Here is a 21831-nt window from a genome sequence, read left to right as displayed (position 1 = left end):
TCCAGAGTTTACTCCAGAAACCATGACATCTGTCCCCATGTCTCCATGATGTGGAAGCCCACTATTTCCTATGTCCCTTCCCTTCCCCTATGCATCCCAGACCCATAACAGTAATCATGTCACCCACCAGAAATGAATGGAGTGATAGTGTGTTCTTATACATGATCTTTGCCCCACATCCTAATAGCCAGATTTAACCTGTGTAAATGTGTGATTTGGTAATTTACCTCTCATCCTGAGCCTGCTGCCTTCACTGTTTGGAGAAATCTTGGATGGCTCAGAAGATAATGGGAAACAATGTTCACAGTAGCAATGCCCTCCATGGAAAAGCTGGGAGCAGTGGCAACCTCCCATGTGGCTAAGAGCAGCTGTGTATCATTTGATGTCCTTAGGTGATGCAACATGTCAAGTCTGAATGCATAAGGCTCCCCTCTTCATATAAAATGACCTCAGACAATAAGACCACATTGCTGTGTTCATCATCATTTCACTTTTAGAAATGTCAGAAACAGGCAAAATTACCATGATACACATTGTGCGATAAAACTAGAGGCAAGACACCTCATGAGAGATGGAAAAACCATCCCTGGGAATCTCCTTTGTGGGGGAGGTGGGTTGTCCCTGAGAGGTTCTTGGCCCTCTAGAGCATCAGACAAGCTCTGTTTTTCACATGAGAATTTGCACACGTGAGGTCCTGTTTTGACATTTTTATACATACTTATATGATCGTGATAAACAAGCCCTTGCCATATGTATCACAACCGAGGCTTCAAGCTTTGTTTATAAAATAAGCCACGGAGAGTCAGCAGCCATCACTGTGGTACCTGTCTTCATTAAGTATTTTCCAGTTACTAAAGGTAGAAGTTTCTGACCAATCCTTATACAGTGGGTGCAATGCTGTGGATCAAGTGTTTTTATTTTTATTAAGTTGGTAACTAATATAGGCCACAAAATTGTGACTTGGAACATCCATGACCAATCCTGCCTCAACCTCTTCTAATTTTCATTATCCCCAAATATCAATGACACTGAGGGTTCAGGTGGATGAAGTCTCAGTATTTGCATAAGGTCCAAACTGCTTTTTACATACTTAGGTACCTTCAGGCACTCAGATGTGTGTTATAGTATGAGGACATGTATATACAGGTGCATAAAGATGTTCACATTGGCTTTATGCCATGCACACACCTGTGCCAACATGTAAATGCACATTTGTATATGGATACATGAATCTCCCCAACAGAAGAATAGAATTCAGTTCTCTAAAGTTCATACAGTAAGGAGGATAGAGCAGGACTCTCAGCCCCTTTGGAGCCTTCTGACACATTCAGTGGTGTGTCACAGCAAAGCTTCATGAAAAGCACATGAAACAATCTGCCAGTGAGAGGTTGCACCACTGTCTGAGTGAAAACTCAAAGGTATCCAGGGATGGATGCTGCACACGTGGAATCCTGCTCTCCTTTATCCAGTTACAAGAGTGAAGACCAGTGATAACTTTGGGGCTTGAGGTATTGCTCAGTAACAGAGTATTTCCTATACTTTATAGAACTACTATGCTATAGGGCAAGTTCAAGACTCTGGAGTTTGTATACACACACATACACACCCCAATAATGTAAACTTCAATATCTCCCGGCAAGGTGACTGATCTACATCCCCTTGAGAACTCCTGAGTTAGGTGGAAGGGATGGGGAGTATGACTTTCCTGTCTAAGGTAAAAAGACTGAACTCTTACTGTTTGTGGTGGAAGCTTCTATGTCAACTTGACACAAACTAAAGTCTCAAGAAAATGTCTGTATAAGATGGAAGTCTAAGGAAGCCTGTAGGACATTTTTTAAAAACAGTGATTGATGGGGGAAGACCATTGTGGATGGTGCCATCCTTGGGTTGGTGGTCCTGGGTTCTGCAGGAAAGCAGGCTGAGCAAGCCAGTAAACAGTACTCCTCCATGGCCTCTGGATCAACTCTTGCCACTAGGTTCCTGCCCTGTTCCTATCATGTCTTCCTTCAATAAAGGACTACAGTGTAGAAATGGAAGCCAGAAAACCCTCCTCTTTCCTGTGGTGGTTTCAATGGAAGTGGCCCCTAAAGAATCAATGTGTTTGAGTGCTTGGTCCATAGGGAGTGGCACTATTAGGAGGTGTGGCCTTGTTGGAGCAGGTAAAGCCTTGTTGGAGAAAGTGTGTCACTGAGGGGGCAGGCTTTGAGGTCACATATGCTCAGTTATGTCCAGTGTGGCAGATAATCTCCTACTGCTGTCTATGAATCAAGATGTAGAACCCTCAGCTCTGTCTCCAGCACCATGTCTGCCTCGAAGCTGCCATGCTTCTCACCATGACAACAATGGACTAAACCTCTGAACTGTAAGCCAGCCCCAATGAAATGTTTTCCTTTATAAGAGTTGCCTTGGTTATATTGTCTCTTCACAGTATTAAATATAAACCCTAACTAAGATACTCCCGAAATTGCTTTGGTCATGGTGTTTCTTGAGTCTTGCATCTTAGTCAAGCTCACAGCAATAGTGACCCTGACTAAGACACTGCTGTTTCTGAAAAGCTTGCGTGGGCACAAGTCACTCACTGCCTGGAAGCAAGTGTACTCATTAGGAGTATCCTGGTGCTGGTTGAATGGGAGGAACAGTCAGAGTTAGGGGAGTCCACAGGGAGCAAACTCATGTCTTTGCTGTTTGTGGAGTCAGGGCATGGACATTGTGCAGTTGGCTGAGTCCTCACATGAAAGTCACAGTGGCTCAGATGCAGACAGTGGTTGTGTACTTGGAAGTGGTTATCCATAAGGACTAGAACTGTCAAGGGCTTTGGTGGGAACAGAGTTGGATGCTGGGATAGGTTCATGCAAAGTCAGCACAGGACCCTTTCTGAAGTACCCTGGGTCTCTTGTGGTGTCCTATGGTAGCCATGGGAGGACCCTGGGTCTCTGGTATCCTGTGACAGCCATGAGAGGACCATGAAGGTGGAGGGATCCAGGCACATGTCCTTTACTTCAATTCATCTCTTCTTCCCTAGGATTTCCTACAGATAGATCCATTGAACTGCAGGGAGGCCTCAGGCAGGGGCTGGTACTTGTGAAAGGCTTGTGGTAAGGGTCCAGTTTGTTCTTAGAGAACTGAGCTAGATGTCTATGTTCTCTGGGACCCATTCTAGCTCCTGTTGTCCTCCTGGGTTTGTGATCCTCTGACAACTGTCACTGGCTTCTAAGGGCCAGGTCTCCATGTTCCTACTGTACAGCTTGCCAGGAACAGAGCAGTGCCATCTTATTTGGTGTACCCTGGGTTGAGTCCCTTGTCACACTGCTGAGGATGCCCTGTGCTAAGTGGGGTTCTGACAGGGACAGGTTGCAGAATGGCATGGCTCAGGAGAGGTACCCAGTACTTGAGAGAGGTGGAGGTGTCCAGATGAGGGCACTGGGAGTTCCATGTGTCATCCAAGAGTCAGCTGGGAATAAGACAATCAGAAGAGGTGGTGACAGAAGACAAAAGAGTATGCATGACACTGGTTGTCACTTCATGATACTGAGTAGTAAGGTGGTAGGTGACAATTCCCAGACAATAGTGAGGCATGAGAAAATACCCATTCCTCCTGGGGGTCTTTTGCTAGGTCCCTCAAAGGATAGGGTTATTGGTTATCCTAATAGCTAAGATGAAGACAAGCTGAAACCACAGACTGTGGCCTGAAAGATGTAAAGTGAACAGGATATATTTGTGTCACAATCTTGGGTACAACCAGGGCAGCATTGGGTTCAGGGAAGTGGAACCCCTGAAAACCCACAGTCTATATCACACAGCCCAGCTCTTTCCTGTTTGTGACAGTGTTTCTCCAGCTCTACCCCATAAATTTGTGAATACTGCCTTTAGTGGAGGGCAAGTATCTCAGGGCACTCAACAAAGCATAGTACATCACTGTGGGATGTCTTATGGTTCTGGTGCTACAAGTTCAAGATCAAGGTACTTGCAGTGTTGGCCTGGTAGATGGCCTCTTTCCCCTAGGTACACCTGTGTCCTTGGCTTATAGATGGAGACCTTTTGATATTAGTGTACCTGTGACCTCATTGATAAAATAAGATCAGGAATACTTTTAGAGTCATCAGTATTAAATCTTATGTGGTGTCCTTGTGTGATGGAGAGACAGAGCATGGAGACCAAATCCAAGTGAAAGACAAGTACTCATGCTCACAGACAGCACAGGCCCAGCTTTATACATGGTGTAGCGGTCAGTGCCTGCACAGATATTGGGATATTCTTTCCCTGGATGGTCAAGGCCCAGCTCTACAGCCACATACTTGATGAAGGTCTTCATCCAGGAAGAACTTCCACTAACACATACAAACTACAACCAGAAAATGAGGACCACATTAGTACACTGTGTCATCGGGGGTCTGCAAAGTTCACCAACAATCTTGGGGTCTCCTGGGAACTGGAGACATGAAAGCTGTGATGGGTGTGAGAGAAGGCAGTTGGTAGAGAAGCAGGTTCTTACCCATAGTATTGGTAAGGTGGTGTGCTGCAGTCTGGAACTTGCACAGACTTAGCCCCTGAATAAGCTGTCCAGACAAATGATTGCTCTGGCTCTGACCATTGACAAGATGTTTGAGATAAAGAATGGTCCATTTACTGGATTGGACCTCCTCAAAAGACCTTCATGGTCTGGGCTTCTCTTGGAGGCCGTACTGGTCAGTGGTCTGTGCTTTGGTGGAGGACAATGTACTTCCAGTGGAGGTACAAGGTGGTGATCCTTGTCTGCTGCTGGAGACCAAGTGGATGTTCTTGGTCTGACCTGTTACCAGAAAGCATGTGAAAGCCTCAGATCTGTGCTCCCACTGACTGCTCTTTCAGTGTTATGGGTGATTGCAGATGTATGTGCAATTAAGAAGAGGAACATAAAAGGCTTCTGTGACAACCCTACCCCACCAACTGACTCTACCTCCATCTTCCCTACACACCCCCACACCCCAGCCAAAAAATGTAGAGGAAGCCCTCAAGGAGAACGAGATAGATAGATAGATAGATAGATAGATAGATAGATAGATAGATAGATAGATTAGATAGAGGAGATCAGTGTGCTGAGGTAGAGGTCTCCACAGCTCTACAATTGCTGACTTCTGACTGGGGTACAGGTAGAGAAAGACTTAGTCTTCCTCGGTGGGCTGGCCACTAGCAGTTTGAACATGCTTCATGGAGTATGTAGAGAATACAAAGTGGACTTGTTTGGTTTTTTTCTCTTTTCATTTCCTTCTCTTTTGGTTAGGGGAGAGGTCATAGGGAAGGAATGGGCATGGGACAACTGGGAGGTGAAGACAATTGGCGTGCATGATGTGAAATTTCCAAATAATTATTAAGTAAAAATATTATGGTTTAAAAAACAGTCCTGTGTGGTAGCACTCTTCTTGGATATAATGGTCAAAACAGGATATGTTATCTCAACTAGATGCTTAGTATTATTAAGTTATAAATTCAACCTATAAATAAAATGTCATAAAAATAAACTTATTGATTCACATCAAACATAGTAGTAAAAAAACAGGTTCTGTAGGTATAACTCAGTTTGTGTTATGCATAACTAGCATGCATAATGCTCTGGGTTTGATCCTTTGTGCCACATGAACAACATGCATTTAGTTTCAGCACATGGGCAGTAGAAGCAGGGGGATCAGGAATGCAAAGTCATTCCTCAGATGTACAGTGAGTATTGTGCCTGTCTAGAATACTCAGGAAACAACCAGCCAACCAACCAACCAACCAGCCAACCAACCAACCAACCAACCAACCCAAAACAAACCCAAGGAAGGATCATATGGTGAATATGCTATGCCAGAAAGAGACAGATTTGTGTCTTTCCACAGTCAGAATGTATTGAATAACAATGAATTCAACAGTGGAGCAGTTAAGAGAAGATTTTTATTTATCTTTATTTTATGTGTTTGAATGCTACACGTATGTATGTGTACCATGTACATACCTTATGCTCATGGAGACCAGAAGAGAGCACTGGATTCCATGGAACTGGAGTTATAGGCATCTGTGAGCTGCCAGATGGGTGTCAGGAACTTAGGTGCTTTGCATGTGCAGTAAGTGTTCTTAACCATGGAGTCTCTTCAGACTGTGGCTGCAGCACTCTTAATTGCAGTAACTTGTCAGATAATCCTGCCTCTTTTGGTAACCTGGTGAGGCAAAGGCAAGTCCTTTTATTCTAATCTTACCTACTAATATCAGCTGTCACATAACACAGTAAATTCTGTTTGTCTATATATGTGTGCATGTTAAAGAAGCAAAATCAGAGTTCAAAAATTTTTATCAGTGGAAAGTGTTAAGTAGAGTCTTTGTTGATAAGATAATGAACCCACTACCAGCTTGGAGCAGGAATGGTGGGCTCAGGTCTAAACAGGTGAATAAGTGGATGGGTAGACCAGTAGGCCACATCAACAGCAAGGAACTGAGGTGAGCTGAAACTTTAGGGACAGTAAGGATTTCTGTGATTCTTCATAGACAGACAGACAGACACACACACACACACACACATACACACAGACACACAGACACACACAGACACACACACACAGACACAGACACACACACACACTGGTTATCAGATAGTAGGTCCATGTGGGACTACTGTCATTCTGATGCATACAGGTATCCATCACTTTATGGGGTCCAGGTAAGGAAGTTCTACCATTTCTTGGTGTCTGGTATGTTTAATCATTTTACTCATGAGAAAATTTCTTCTCTTTCCTCAAAATGGAGTCAAAAGCTACACTGTAAATGGAGTCTCTCAGGGCAAGGCACAGCCTGAAGGGCATTGTTTCACACAATCTGGAGTAACTCAGATCACAATGAATCCCAACAAACAACATTTACCTGTTTTGTATCCTTACTTTTGTAATTTTTTCAGGCATTCGTCACCTGAAATGTTAGTGTCAAACTGTCTACATAAGATGAATAATAGCTTTACTTAACATCTCATGCGATATTAAGGAACAATTCAGTCATAATGTTAAGAGTTCAATACATCAAATAAATAGGAATGTTTTAAAGTGAACTTTAAAAAGAATTATATTTTGCAACTGCTTAGGACCAGTTTCCAGGTGACCTCCTCCTCCTCCTCCTCCTCCTCCTCCTCCTCCTCCTCTTTTTTTTTTCTTTTTTTTGTAATTTGAAACTTCCAGTGTACTAAACAGAGGAGTAAATCTTCTTAAGTGTCGGGGTCACTGCTAACTGAGATAAATTACTTAACATTAACTACCAGCTGCAAGTTTAGAATACATTTTTGAACACTTGTGTACTCTGTTTTAATATGGTATAGGGAAGCCAAATGTATTTGGGTCTTCCAATAAGCACGAGAAGTTGTAATAGGCATGGAGTAGTGTGCAAAGTAGTGTGCAAAGAAGATGTGTTTTCATTAGGAAAGATGGTGAAGTTGTTGTTTGCAGAAAAAGAAAATAGGTTTGTAGGGCTGGAGAGATGGCTCAGTGGTTAAGAGCACCAACTGCTCATCCAAAGGTCCTGAGTGCAATTCCCACCAACCACATGGTGGCTCACAACCATCTGTAATGGGGTCTGGTGCCCTCTTCTGGTGTGTCTGAAGATAGTGATGGTGCTGTACTCATATGCATTAAATAAATAAATAAATAAATAAATAAATAAATAAATCTTTAAAAAAAGAAAATAGGTTTGTTCTAAAATAGAATAACTGGTTGTTTCAGAACAAGAAACAAGGAAAGAATAGGATACTGTCCTAGTTTGGGTTTTACTGCTGTGAACAGACACCATCACCAAAGCAACTCTTATAAAAGACAACATTAAATTGGGACTGGCTTACATGTTCAGAGGTTCAGTCCATTATCATCAAGGTGGGAGCATGACAGTGTCCAGGCAGGCATGACACTGAGAGAGCTGAGAATTCTACATCTTCATCCTAAGGAAGTCAGGAGCAGACTGTCCTCAGACAGCTAGGAGGAGTGTCTCAAAGCCCACCCCAACAATGACACACTTTCTCCAACAAGGCCACACGTCCTAATAGTGCCACTCCCTATGCCAAACATATTCAAACCACCACAGAAACCAAAACAAACCTGGTTAATATATAAAAAAATGTTTTAGAGAGCTAGAAGGTGTAGTGGTTTGAATATGCTTGGTCCTGAGAGTGCCACTATTAGGAGTTGTGGCCTTGATAGAGTGGGTGTGGCTTTGTAGGAGGAAGTGTGTCACTGTGGGGATGAGCTTTTGAGACCCTCCTTCTAGACATATGGGAGACAATCTGTTCTTGCTTACCTTTGGATTAAGATGTAGAATTCTCAGCTCCAGTGTCATGCCTACTTGGATGCTGCCATTCTTCCTGCTATGATGATAATGGATTAAACCTCTGAAACTTCTGGCCAGCCCCAATTAAATGTTTTCATTTATAAGAGTTGCATTGGTCATGGTGTCTTTTCACAACAATGCAAATCCTAAGACAGAAGTTTTTACACAAAAAAGGAGTTGAGCAAGTGCTCAAGAGCAGTATTTGCTTATATGTTAAAAACAACACAAGAAGCAATGTCTTAGCTATTGCTCTTTCCCTCTGAGACTCACAGTGAATTTGGCCTGCCTACTGTGGAGGTGTTGAGATGTGGACATGTTCATAGGTGATTAGGTTGCTGGGAGAGATTTAGTGCTCTCCCATGGAACCAGGTTAATTTTCATTGTTATTGGAATTATTAGGGTCAGAGCCTGTGGCCTGGCACCTTTAATAAGCCAGGCTCAGCCACTTGTCCTCAATATGCATTAGTGCAAAGCAGAAAAAGATTTATTGACTGTGGCCTACTGCATCTCATTACTAAGGTTGTAGTCTACAATGTCTGGACAGCTTTCCTGAGCTTGGCACAAAATGGAGGACTCCCTTTTCTTAGTGGGGCTTCCTCTTTTCCACTTGATCTGGGGAGCCTGACTCCCAATCTTCTACCTGAGGAATGTCACAAAGTTCTTGGTGAAATTACAGGTTCAACTTCCTGGAATAGCTATTCATGCAAATGGGGTATCCCAGAACCTTAAACCTCAGCCAATAAAACTTTTTCCTAAGACGAACCCCCTTCCCACTCTCCAAGATTCATGTATATAGCCCTTGGTTCACCCCAAGTAAAGTATATGATCACAAGCTGTTTCATTGAATGTCATCTAATAGAGATGTTTTATTGAATATTGTGTGAAAGAGCTGAAGCACTGAAGAGCTATAACAGAAATCTTTGGAGAAGACACCCTCCTCCCCCCATGACATTCACTCTTACCCTGTGTGCCCAGACACCCTAAGGGAAGAGAATCCAGGTCCACTCCATTCCTCCACACCTGGTGTGCTGCAGTGCCTGTATACCCCCAAAGAAGGAAGCAACAAAAGGAACCACAGTGGCCAAGTGGGAAGAGGAACATGAGATCCAGTAATCTCATCCCTCAGCTCTCTTCAGGGTCCTTAGGTGAGGGTAAGGTTTAACTAGAAGGCAAAGTATGTTCAACTAGGCAGTGCCAGTCAAGGTGTGGTCTTGCCTATCATCATGGTGTAGGCCCCAACTCCTTCCTCCCAGGTCCTTTGAAAACTTGTCTACAATATATAAATTCTCTTTCTAGGAGACAGGATCTCCTTCTTGCTAACATTATGATCCAGGCTTTTCCTTCTCCCAGCATGAGGATTCCTTGAGAAATTTTAATTCCTGGGGGGGGGAGGGGTCTATTATTTCAGTAACTTGATTGCCAGATGAGAGGCACAATTTTCTCTTAGACTATCTTCATTCCTGCTGGGAGGGCTATATCTCAGTATACAGGCACTGCAGCACACCAGGTGTGGAGGAATGGAGTGGACCTGGATTCTCTTCCCTTAGAGTGTCTGGGCACACAGGGTAAGAGTGAATGTCATGGGGGGAGGAGGGTGTGGGGTCTCATACTCTTCAGTTGGAATATTTACATGGGAGCAGGTTGGGATAAAACCAGCCACCCACTGTCACATGCTTTGCTTCTTTATCACAGGACTACGTCTCTCTGACATCTACCATGCGACAAAACAACACATAATTCTTTTATAAATTGTCAAATATCATGCATTTTGGCTAGCAACAGAAGTCTATCCAAGACATTAAACCCTACCATCAAAATCTATACTGATTATCTTATGTTTCTGGTCTGTTTTTAATAAAGAATTGGAAACATATTCTTCTTCATGGTTTAACCTTTGTGCAACTTGCCAAGGAAACAAAACTTTTGTTAATACACACACACACACACACACACACACACACACACACACACACACACACGCGCGTCTGGTCAACATTGAAGAGTTAGATTTTGATCTTATCTGTATAATCTGTCTTTCCTTTGTCCCATAACTATATATGACCCTATTACATCATCAGAACCTATTTGTTTTGGATAACATCTACATTGCTTTTCTCATCAAGTGACAGGAAGCAATGCAAGGTAGGAAAGCTTTATTTTGACTCGAAGTTCAAGGATACAGCCTAGAGTCCTGGCAGGTTAGTCACCGCAGGAACAACCTAATCCATATTGAGATGAGAACAGGAGATGGAAGCTGGCTAGCAACCTCAACAAAGTGTCTTCGACCAGAAGCTGAAAACATCTTTGGCTTTTGGGCTAGAGTGATGGCTCAGGTTTAGAGCACTTTCTGCTCTTGCAGAGGACCTGAGTTTTCAGTGCCCACATTTGGCAGCTTACAACCATCTATAACTCTAGCCCTATGGAGGATCTGATATCTTTGGGCTCTGTGGGCTCTCACTCTCATGTGCACCCCAACACAGATAATTAAAAATAAAATAAGCATTTAAAGAAGAAACTCTAGGAAAGGGACCTGATTTCTATGAGTGTTTTTCCCTCTAAATGAGCAGCCATTTCTAGAGTCTCCATGTAAGGATGTTTGGAAGTGTATCATGATCGGGCCAGCTGGATGACCAGCTCATTTCCTTCCTCATGCCTTATGCCAATGTCTGCCACAAATCCTACTAAAAGTTCCTACACTAGCAGTTTAACGGTGTCCCATTCCTGGGACTGGCTTTTTCTCCATAAAGGGGGAGCTCTCCTTTCTATTAAGCTCATAACCGGGAGTCTGTAATAAATCTCCTTTCTAAATGTTCCTTCCTATTGTCCACCAATCCTATTTTTTGAATTCATGAAACAAGAATGTAGAGAGGGAACACTAACTTGGTGGAAGTTTTGGGTTACTCTGAATATCTGGTATTCTAATTCTAATTTAACCTGCATTAAAGCCCACCTGGTTCAAGAGTGACAGCCTCCATCAACTCAACAATTCCTGTATTGAGTCCACACTCAGGAAGCAGAAAGAGATGAATGCTGAGTCCAGGTTCTTCCTCCCTTTTATGCAGTTCAGGACCCTAGCCCATAGAGTGTGTGTGTAGGGGGTCTTCCCAACTTAATTAACCTAATATAGAAAACTCCTTCTCACACATGTCCATGTTACCTGAGCCTGAAGATCTTACTGACAGATGCCTCTACAGAAATAAACCAGGAGACAGAATGGTGGAGGAGATGGTTTATTCAGGTTTGGGCTTGGGAAAGCACAGAGAGTATGAGCCTCATGGGAAAGCAATCCCTGAACACCCATTAAAAGAGGAATCATCTTTGGGGTGTCTCTGGAATGATAGGTTGAAGATGCCCACATCAGAAAGATAAGGCACAGATCCTTTCTAGATTTATTTTTATTTTCTCCCTGTAATTTGTAGTGTGCCCTGTTAGACACAGAGGTTTTATTTCTCCCATGGTGAACCTAAATCTTATCAAGTTGACAATTGAAGTTAATGTTCATAACATCTCAAAATCCAAATATCCAGTTCTGGATGGCGTGCTCTCCCCTTTTAAACTTTGAATGGACACTGATATTTCCCAGAAGGCTCTGGGAAACTCTTAAAACATATTTTCTTGTTTTTGAAAGGAGAGCTGTTAACGAGTTAGGTTTATGTGATATGTTGAATTTCTTGAGACACTGCTGAATAAGAAGTGGCACTCCCTCTTCTTCACGTAACATCTGCATGCATGTGCTAGTAACATAACTGTTTCATAAATGTGTGAGGTGCATGGAGTCTTGAAGAGTCCCTATCTGCTGAAGACTGGTTTGACATAATGCCCCCAATCTGAGGATTGGGGGATTCCCCATCTGTAAGAGACACCAAGCTGGAGTGTACCGAGGAAGAGAGACAGAGCCGTCTCAGGGTTTGAGTTTTATAGTGATCTTTGTGTAGATTCTTTGCTAGCTCTTGTAACATTAATTTAATGGATAGTAAAACATCAAGGCATAGCTTCTTCAAATCTTCCTTATGATTATAACTTGTGGAAATCTGGAATTATTTTCCTTTAAAGATTGGCTTATATCCAGATCCTGCTTCATAGGAGAAAACACATACCTAGTGTGTTTCTGGCCATGAACTCATGCCCGGGGATCTCACAGGCCAGAGCGGTGAACCTATTACTATTATTCTGCTAAATGGAAGTAGTATCAACTCCTCTCCAAACTCATATCTCTCTACCCATAAATCAACGCTGCTCTCAGACCATATAAGAGAAATTTCTTTGTATACTGGTCAGAGACCAGAGAATACGTGTCAGTGTCAAATGGGACATTTATATCACATCCATCCCCAAGGCTCAGGGACCACCACAGAAGAGAGGACAGAAAGATTGTTAGAACAATCTGAGAGGACAGGAGTGGAACAGTGTCCCCTTGTCAAGTCAGGATCACCGTATTCATGAACTCATATCTGCTGTGGTTGTCTGCCCAAGATCAAGCCAGTCAGCATCCCTGTATAGAGGGGGAAGGGACTCCTGAGTCCTCACCTCTAATGGACAAGTTATATACCGGTGATGGCTTTTGGAGGGAGAGAATCAGTTTCCTTTAAGTGTGTGGCTCTTGGTAGGTTAGCCATGCTACACTGAATGACATTGTAGACAGGAGTATATGGGAAGCAGAAATCGGGCTTGGTTGGTTGTTAAGACTCCAAAAGAGAGGGTGTTAAATTGGGGATACGGAGGTGGGGGTGAACTTGGGAGGAGGAAAGGGAGGAGGAAAGGGAGAAAGAGAGGGAGGGGTGTGAATATGATCACAACTCATTGTGTAAAATTCTCAAAGCGTTAATTAAAATACTTTAAAAATTAAAAAAAAAACCTTTGAAAATTAGCTTATGTGCAGGACCAATAGGATTTCCTACTGAGTAAAGGCATTTCCTGCCAATCCTGATGACATGAATTTCATCTCTGGGACTCACATGGTTAAAATAAAGAACCAACTCCTACAGTTGACTGCCCTATCCACATGGTGGCAGGCATCCACATGCACACATAATAAAAACATGTTAAGATGGTAAACATATTGCTCTCCTGAGTTCTTTCTTCCAGACCACTGGTCAATTGTCTTCACACTTTAAGTAGACCATGAAAAAGCAAAATGGAGCAGACCATGGAGTCTCTGCTTGTCACTGGTCATTTCTAAGTAGCTCTGACCAGCACCCCTGCTTTGGAAACTGCCAACAAACAGGTTAGAACTCGTTAGAACTCCTCATCTGTGAAATTGGAATTGAAATTAAACTACAGAGGCAACCTAATTAATGGTCATAGGCAAATAACTTGGTGAGGGCTTGGAGCAAGGACTTCAAGTCATTTAATGTGCGAGCCTTTCAAAATGTTGCTGGTTAGCCTAATGCAAAAACTTGGAAGAACAAAGACAGTTCCAGAGTCTATATCCAATCATTGCTGTTTAAGACAAGGAATTTATATTTTCATATTTTCAGAGTACACAGATTGCAAAGAGGCTTTGTCTGACGGGATGTAGGTTTAATCCTATTATTTATTTATTTATTTATTTTTTTGGTGGCTCAGAGTAGAAGCTTGAATAACAGGAATGAGTAATGGATCACTGTTATCCATTCATTTCTCCCTTCTTTTACTAGGGAGACTTTGGCTAAGTAAATGCTACCACAGCCTTATTAATGCAGTAAAGACCATCTGCCACAGGTCAGTCATTTTAGCAAGGGGAACAATGTTTGCTTGAAGGTTTATTTCCCCTTGAAGAATCCAAAGGAAGTAAATTCTTTCCACCCGAGGCTGTCAGAGGCTCTAGAACGACAGGCTGGGGAGGGTCTCCACCCATGAGGGACACCTCTGCAGTGCGCTGGGAAAGGGGAGGCAGAGTTCTTTTCAGGTTTAAATCTTGCAGTGACTTTTGATGTAGTGCCTTTGCTGGGTTCTTTTCACCTCCATTTCATGGGAATCAAGTGTCAAGCATCTCCGTAGAAATCTCTTTTATGATGATGGCTTATGGAATGGGCAGTCATATTACAATTCAGGGCAGTTTGGACCTAGGATTCTGGCAACTGGGTGAGGTGGCGCAAGACCAAAAAGAGCAATGAAAGTATGGGAAAACTTCCTGTGTGTACTTCCAAGATCAGCTCCACATGATCCACAAGCAATTAGATGGGATGACCAAATATGACCATGTTCTGTGTCTATGCTCTATGTACGTGGATGGTGCTATGAGCTGTGAATGGTATTCTGGGTAATAGATTATTATTGTACTTTCTCCTAGAGGTCATGGACTTGATAAAGAGATTAAGTTTATGGTCCATGAGGAGGTTTATGATAAGTTTATGATGAAGCTCACTGGTACACCTTGTTTAGCGTGCACAAGGCTCTGACTCAACATGTAGCATCAAAAGAGAAAATGAAAGAAAACTTATGACCCATGATCCCTGATAAGAATAGGGCTGTCTTTCTCAGGAAGAATTGAGCTGCCATTTCTAAAAGGGTTCAGCAGTGCTTTGATGACTTTGTCACAATGATGCTGTAGGAAGCATCTCAAGACACCTGATCGTCTTTGATGTTTTCTCATGATTCCAAGTAGAAGGTATTGCCATAAATATCCTAGAGAAGACAGAGATCTTTTGTTGTTGTTTTGTTTGCTCTTATATATAAAATATAGGCTTGTCTTTCAATTAAAAGATTAAAATGCTATCTATGCAACTATGGGTGACCAGTGTATGTTCACAAAATATGGAGGACAATTGAGCTAAAGATAGTAAGTGAACACAGGAGAATGTCTTGTTCTCCATCTACTAATCTAAAATTAGGGCTTAGTTTACAGAGATGAAAGACATCTTTCCCTCCTCTTGCCTAGAAGGCAAAAGAGGCTTAACATTGAAGGTAGTTTTAGACTGTTACAGGTCTGAAAATCTACCAGAGGTTCTGTCAACAGCTTTTAACACCTTTTCTTTATGTTGAACCACAGTGACCCAGAGTGCTTTTCTGAATGTTGTTTTGCTCTAAAAATGTGTTATTCCTTCTTGGAGAGACTCTGAGCTGAAATTCAAGGCCCTTCTTTTTATAATTACTAATTTTCTGGGAGTATGCCTGGTGCTTAAGAAAATACATTAATTAATACCTTTTGATTTTTCCCTTGTTAATCCTTAAAAACAAAGCAAAACAAAAGATGAATTTATCCCATCAAAAGACCCATGAAGAGTGGAAAGGGAAAATATTTTTTTTTGTACATGTTATAATGGGACAAAAACTCCAATAGGATATAGATATGGAAAAATCAATGAGGCCCCATATATTCCCTCTTGGTACTTAGCTGACTTATCAGAGATGGGACTTCAGGCTCTCTGGATTTCATTCCAGAGATGTGCTTATGTGTGTACAACATTCTTTTCAGCACAAGTGAGAACCAGCACCATACACTATAACATCTTATCTTATGTTTCTGTCATCTTCCAAGCAGACAGGTGTGACTTGCAACAAATTAGTCACCAAAAACATTCCTTTGTAGTATGTGAGGGCCGGGTCTCACGGAGAATTTAACTTATCAGTAAAAATGAGAGTTGATGGAGAAGAAAATAACTCCTGACATTCCTGTTGATATTTAGCCAATAAGACTTGAGAGGGACCATGTAGCTCTTTATAAAGTGACATTTGTATTGGAGAACAGCCTTATATATGTTTAATATTTTTAATTCACCTGTGTATGTGACACATGGGTCTTGGCATGTGTGGATGGAGGTCACAAGATAACTCATAGGAGTCGGTTCTTTCCTTCCACCATGTGGGTTCTGGGGGTTGAATTCAGGTCATCAAGCCTGGCTTTTAAAAAACACATAGGAATGTTTACAAAGTGTTTGACACCTTTATTTTTAGGGATAATGCTATCTTCCCCCGTGAGCTTGCACAAATTCTTTTCTTTGTTTTTTTTTCCAGAAGTCATTTTTGTATCAATAAGCCTTTTTAATTCTTGGAAAGTTGTATACATTTATATAATGTATATTGGTCATGTCTATCCATCCTTACCTCTGTCCAATTTACCCTAGTGTCTCCACCCCATTATCTCCCTTCCTAATACATGTTGCATTTTACTGTTACTAATAATCCTCTGAGTCTAACTCGTGCTGCCTATATGCACGTTGGTGGGTTGATATCTACTGAGCAACCAGCCAGCTACTAACTTCCCAAAGGAGAGAGACTCTCTATCCCTCACTAACCTTCAGCTACGGTTGGTACCTTGAGACCCTCTTTCCCATCTACACTAAGATTTTAACTGGCTTCATCCTGTGAAGGTCTGGTGCAGGCAACTACAGCTGCTGTGAGTTGATGTGTGCAACAGTCACATCATGTCTGAAAGTCAGCATTTTATAGGTTTTCTCCTGCCCTATTTTATATTCCCTCAGCTGCCTGTTCCAGGAAAGTCCCTGAGCTTTGGACAGTAGAACACTGATACAGAAGACTCACCCACAACAGAGCATTCACTGTTATCATGCTAGACGTATTGACCAGTTGTGAGTCTCTGCATTAACCTCTACCCACTACCAAAAACAAACAATCAACAACAACAACAACAACAGCAAAAAGCTTCTCTGACCAAAGTGGAAGGCAGCATTAGCATGTGGGTAGAAACTCAAATATTTAAAATGTAATTTGACAGCATGAGCATTTAGCAAAAAATAAATAAACAAACAAGAGTAGGTATTTCCCAGTTGTCAGAACATGGTCCAGGAACGGAGTTATATGAAGAGAATTCTGAGTGTTTATGAGAAAATGTTAGGAAAACAAGACAAGAGTCTTGTGTCCTCAGTTTCTTCAAAAACTTAGACTTGTTTTTAGAGTGTGTTTTCATGCTCCCCCCAAGTGTAGAGGCTTGGAGTGAGTTTACTTCTGTTTATTTAATACAACTGGTTATTGTTATTTGTTTACATGCTTTTATGGAAAAATATGGTTTTACTATGTGTGGTTTGTCCTTGGGATTATACACTCTACTCCTGATTTTTTCTTAATCCTCAGAGCATAAACTGCCTGGTACTCTGAATAAAGTTGGCTGTTGCATGAGACTTTAGTCTGTCTCATTTATTGGCTTCATTCTTCCAGGCCTCACCGTGTCTAGAATAGTAAACAAGTGGGGCCAAGAATCAGGGAGATGACATCAGCTATGAGACAAGAGAGTGGGGACCTCACAGAAGGAAGTGTGTGAGAAGAAGAATGGTCCAGAGACCAGGGACCGCTTGGCCTTATGTTGAGCTTGAGCATTTTTTTTTCTTAAGAAAAGAAGAGAATAAGTATCAAAATCACAGCTCTTAGGTTGCTTGCAAGTTATTCATGATTATAACCCCTGATTTCCAGAAGAAGAAACTTCAGATGAAGAAGTATGGGGCAGATTTAATGTTGAAAAGGTTTATAAACAATGGAGGATAAACATCACTATTCAATTTTGGGTCACTTGAGCATTACTTTGGGCAGTTAGCAAAAATATTTAAGGAAGATAAAGAGGATATTAATTATGAGGAAAAGATGACTAATTTCTTGCCTGAGATCAATTGGACAATAAAACTTGAAATTGGCAAAAGAGGCAAACATGGTAATGTTCCCTATCGAGGCAAAATTGAAAGCGAGAGCAGAAATGCTGCTGATGATTCAGCTCCTTTCCTAAGGCCTCCTTCATCCATATCCTCCATTGCCAGAAAAGGCTCTGAAGCCTGGAGCGAGGAATTTGATATCAACCTAATTTTGAATTATTTCCTCTTTCTGATGAGGATTTAGGAGAGCCTATGAAGAAGTCTATGAAGCAAGCTAAGGCACAGCAAGGAAAAGGAATTTGTTTACATCTAATTATGCACTAACCCGTCTGATTAAGTCTAGAAGGAGAGACAGCGCTGGACCGTCCTCCCATATTATCTCCAGAGACAAGAACTGCAGCTGTTTGTATCTCAACCAAGAGAGGCATTTGTGTATCCTGTGGCTTCTTCAGTGCTTTTAAACTTACTGTTTTTTTTCCCACTAAATTGTCTGCTGTAAGTGTTATAGCACAGGAGGATAAACCTTTGGAATGGATTCATTTTTACTATGAGGGTCATTAAATTCTAACTGCTTATCTTATTCTTCTTGCTCAATTAATAAATCAGGGAGGATCCAATTTAAGCAATTAAGGATTTGATCCTTGTTGTATTATATTACCCTTAATGAACAAGCAGTTTAAAAGTGTATAACAGAACTCTATGGATTGTCAAATTTCACTCTTAGGTTACTATGGAAGGATAGAAAAATCATTATCCAGCTGGTAAGCTGTGGGAGTTTTCTCATACGAACTGAATTTGTATTTACAAAAATTGTTCAACCTTCTCCCATTTTATAGATAGATACTTATTTTATTGATGGCTCATCTAATGATATAGGAGAGATTCATGGTCCAGATATTCATCAATCTATCAAAACTTTCTTTTCCTCAGCCCTATAGGTGAAATTGTTTTGATTCATCTGTTATCATTAAGTCATAAATCCTTAAATATTGTTTTAGATTCTTCTTATGTTATAGGATTATTTCCAGCAAGAGACTCATACACATGTACATTCTAAGCCCCTAGTTTTATTTCAGAAGGAAATAAGCAAGTTAATGCATTGAAGGGCTTTATTTTTACTTCTCCAGAAAAAGGTTGGGAAGAAGTGTGTATATGACATTGTAGATGGATCCACTGAAACATTATGGATTCTTCTTTGGCTCCTCTGGCTCTGGGTTATCAAGGACAATAGAAGAGGGCAAGTCACCAGAAAGATAACAAATATGCAGCTAAAGGGCAAAAGGAGACATTCACCACATCATCAGAGGTCAAGTATGCCTACCCAGGGCCAAGTTAAGGTCCTATGTATCAAGGGAGAAATTATTCTATGAAACATTGAGTCCTGTGTCACCTGAAAATCTCTTTCTGGCAATGCTACCTGTTTTACCAGTGGATCTACAGTGAGTGGCTCTCAACACATGTGTTACTTTATACTCCTCATCCTTCTTTGCTTCAACCTGCAGATTGGATGGATGGATCCAGCTCCTGTTATCGTTACCAATGACTCTGTGTTTATTACTGGACCTTTGGACTCTAATAAATGCCCATGACTTGACCTTGTGACTGTAATAGACTCATTCATTCAGCTGGAGAAAGAACCAGATTTAATTTTTCCTTGTGATTTAAATTACTTTCCATTGCATAGGACATCTAAGCATCTATTTCTATTAAAGGCAAATGTAGGTTTGTAAATGTTATATTACACAAGATATCCAAACTACTAATCATATGAGTCTTTTTTCAAGTGATTTTTCTCCCTCTATATTTTTTTCTGATTAATATAATAATGTAATCAAAAGTACTGGGCATAGTTTAGATTGCTGTTCTTAGTGGCAGGCACACAACACTTTCACTGTTCTAATATTGTAGTTTGCTTGCTTATAGTATATTTCTGCATCAAATGATAATTAGATTTATCTACAACATCTCAATTAAAAACCATTCTGGATTCCTCCTATTAAAAAATTTAAAAAAGAGTGAGAAGTCAGAACATGGCCCAAGAATGGAGGCATAAGAGAAGAATGCTGAGTGCTTGTGAAAAGCCTCCAAGAAAACAAGACCAGAGCCTTGTAACCTCATTTTCTTCAAAAACATAGAATTGTTTTTAGAACGTAGTTTTGATGTTCTTTCCAGGTGTAGAGGGTAGGAGTGAGTTTACTTAAGGTTATTGATTGTAACTGGCTTTTGTTATTTGTTTATATGCCTCTATGAAAAAATATTTTTTAAAAATTATGTTTGGGTTGTCCTTGTAATTATATACCCTGCTCATGTGATTCATCTTAACTCTGCTACTCTGAATAAAGTTGGCTATTGCATGAGATTTTAGTCTGCCTCATTTATTGGTGCTATTCTTTTAGATCCCACAGCCACTAGAGTGGTAAACACCCAGGGCCTAGTATTTCTTCAGTCGATAGCTTCTGATCAGTTTCAGAGTATCTGGTGTGAAATCTCTCCTGTGAAGCAGGACTAGATGGCAATCAGAAATTGATTGGTTACCCCCATAACCACTATGCTGTTATTGCATCAGTGGGCATATCTTTCCATCAGTTCCTTATTATACCATTCAGTGTTGACTTCTGGTGAGATCATCTATTCTTTTTCTTTCTCAGCAGACGGTGTATCACTTTCTGGCACTATGTAAGACAGCCATCAGGGAGAGTTTCCTGGTGAGTTTAGGGTTGATTTCTCTACATATTGTATTCAGTGATTGATGTCTTCTGTAATAGGATCACACAACCTAGTTTTGGTGTGCAACCAAGAGCAATTACAATAGTTTGTATTGTTTCGGGTGCCTCTTGTGCTTCCCTGAACAAGAAAACATAGGGAAGTGTCCTGTGCCTTGAAATGAGATTTTCATTTAATAGCTTATGTACTCTGGGAGCAGTGTTGTCAATTCATGCAAGATACATGTTTCTTTTTTTAAAATGATATTAACCTTTATGTGTGTGGGACACTCATGCCATAGGACATGTGGAGGCTAGAGAACAATTTGTTTAAGTTTGTTTCTTTTCCTTCTATCAGGTGGGTTCCAAGGATCAAAACTCAGATTTTGAGGCTTGGTGGCAAGCTTGTACCTACCTAGCCATCTCACTGGTCCAATTATAGACATTTTATCTAACCAGGGGACTGATCATAGGCTTCCATTGAGATTTGCTAGACTCTTAGCCAAATATGGCTTAATTCTACCTACAACTTGAGAATTAGCTAAGAAGATAGGAAATCTCTATAACCATTTAGTTTCCTTAAAAAAAAAAAGTAAAATAAGAGGCATTACAGAGATGAAGGAAATGAGCCCCAGATAGGACCACATCATTTTATCTAAAACCCTTCATTTGAAATATTCTTGGGGAAAAATGATTAATTTCTTGGAAATGAGGCAGAAAGGTGGGGTGACATAACCTATCCATGTCATGTGGAGGAGACAACACAAACACCCTCCAAGGGTAATGTATTTAGCTTGACTCTGTTTTCTGTTTAATGTTTTTGGTTAAGCTTCCTGATAGAATGCAGTTACTTGTTACCTTGAGGATATGTTCCAGTTGTGTCTCAAATACCTTTTGCTCAGTAGGAGAGCTAAAATGAAAGGTCACTATTTATGGTCTATGGCACATGACCAAGGTCAAATGTAAATCCAGGAATCTTGACCTTCTAAAGGCACTCTGCCTTTATAAATTCTCTTTGAACTGGCTACGACCATCTTACTGCTATAATTAACTAGCAGAATATACTGCTTAATACATATTTATTCTACACACAGGAAAGTCTTAATTGTGCTTATTTAATTTATTTTCATGCCATAAAACTATAGAGATTTGTTCTAACAGAAGTTTGGAGTCCAGAACCCCAAATCAATTATCAACAGGGCTTCATGCTCAGAAGGTTCCAGAGAGGAGTCCTTTGAGTCTCCCAATATCTAGCACCCCCAGTCATTCTCTTATGGCCATATAATTCTAACCTC

Source organism: Grammomys surdaster, unplaced genomic scaffold, assembly GCF_004785775.1.
Source record: "Grammomys surdaster isolate TR1022 unplaced genomic scaffold, NIH_TR_1.0 67, whole genome shotgun sequence".
Classification (NCBI taxonomy): Eukaryota; Metazoa; Chordata; class Mammalia; order Rodentia; family Muridae; genus Grammomys; species Grammomys surdaster.
This window is presented reverse-complemented; position numbering follows the sequence as displayed.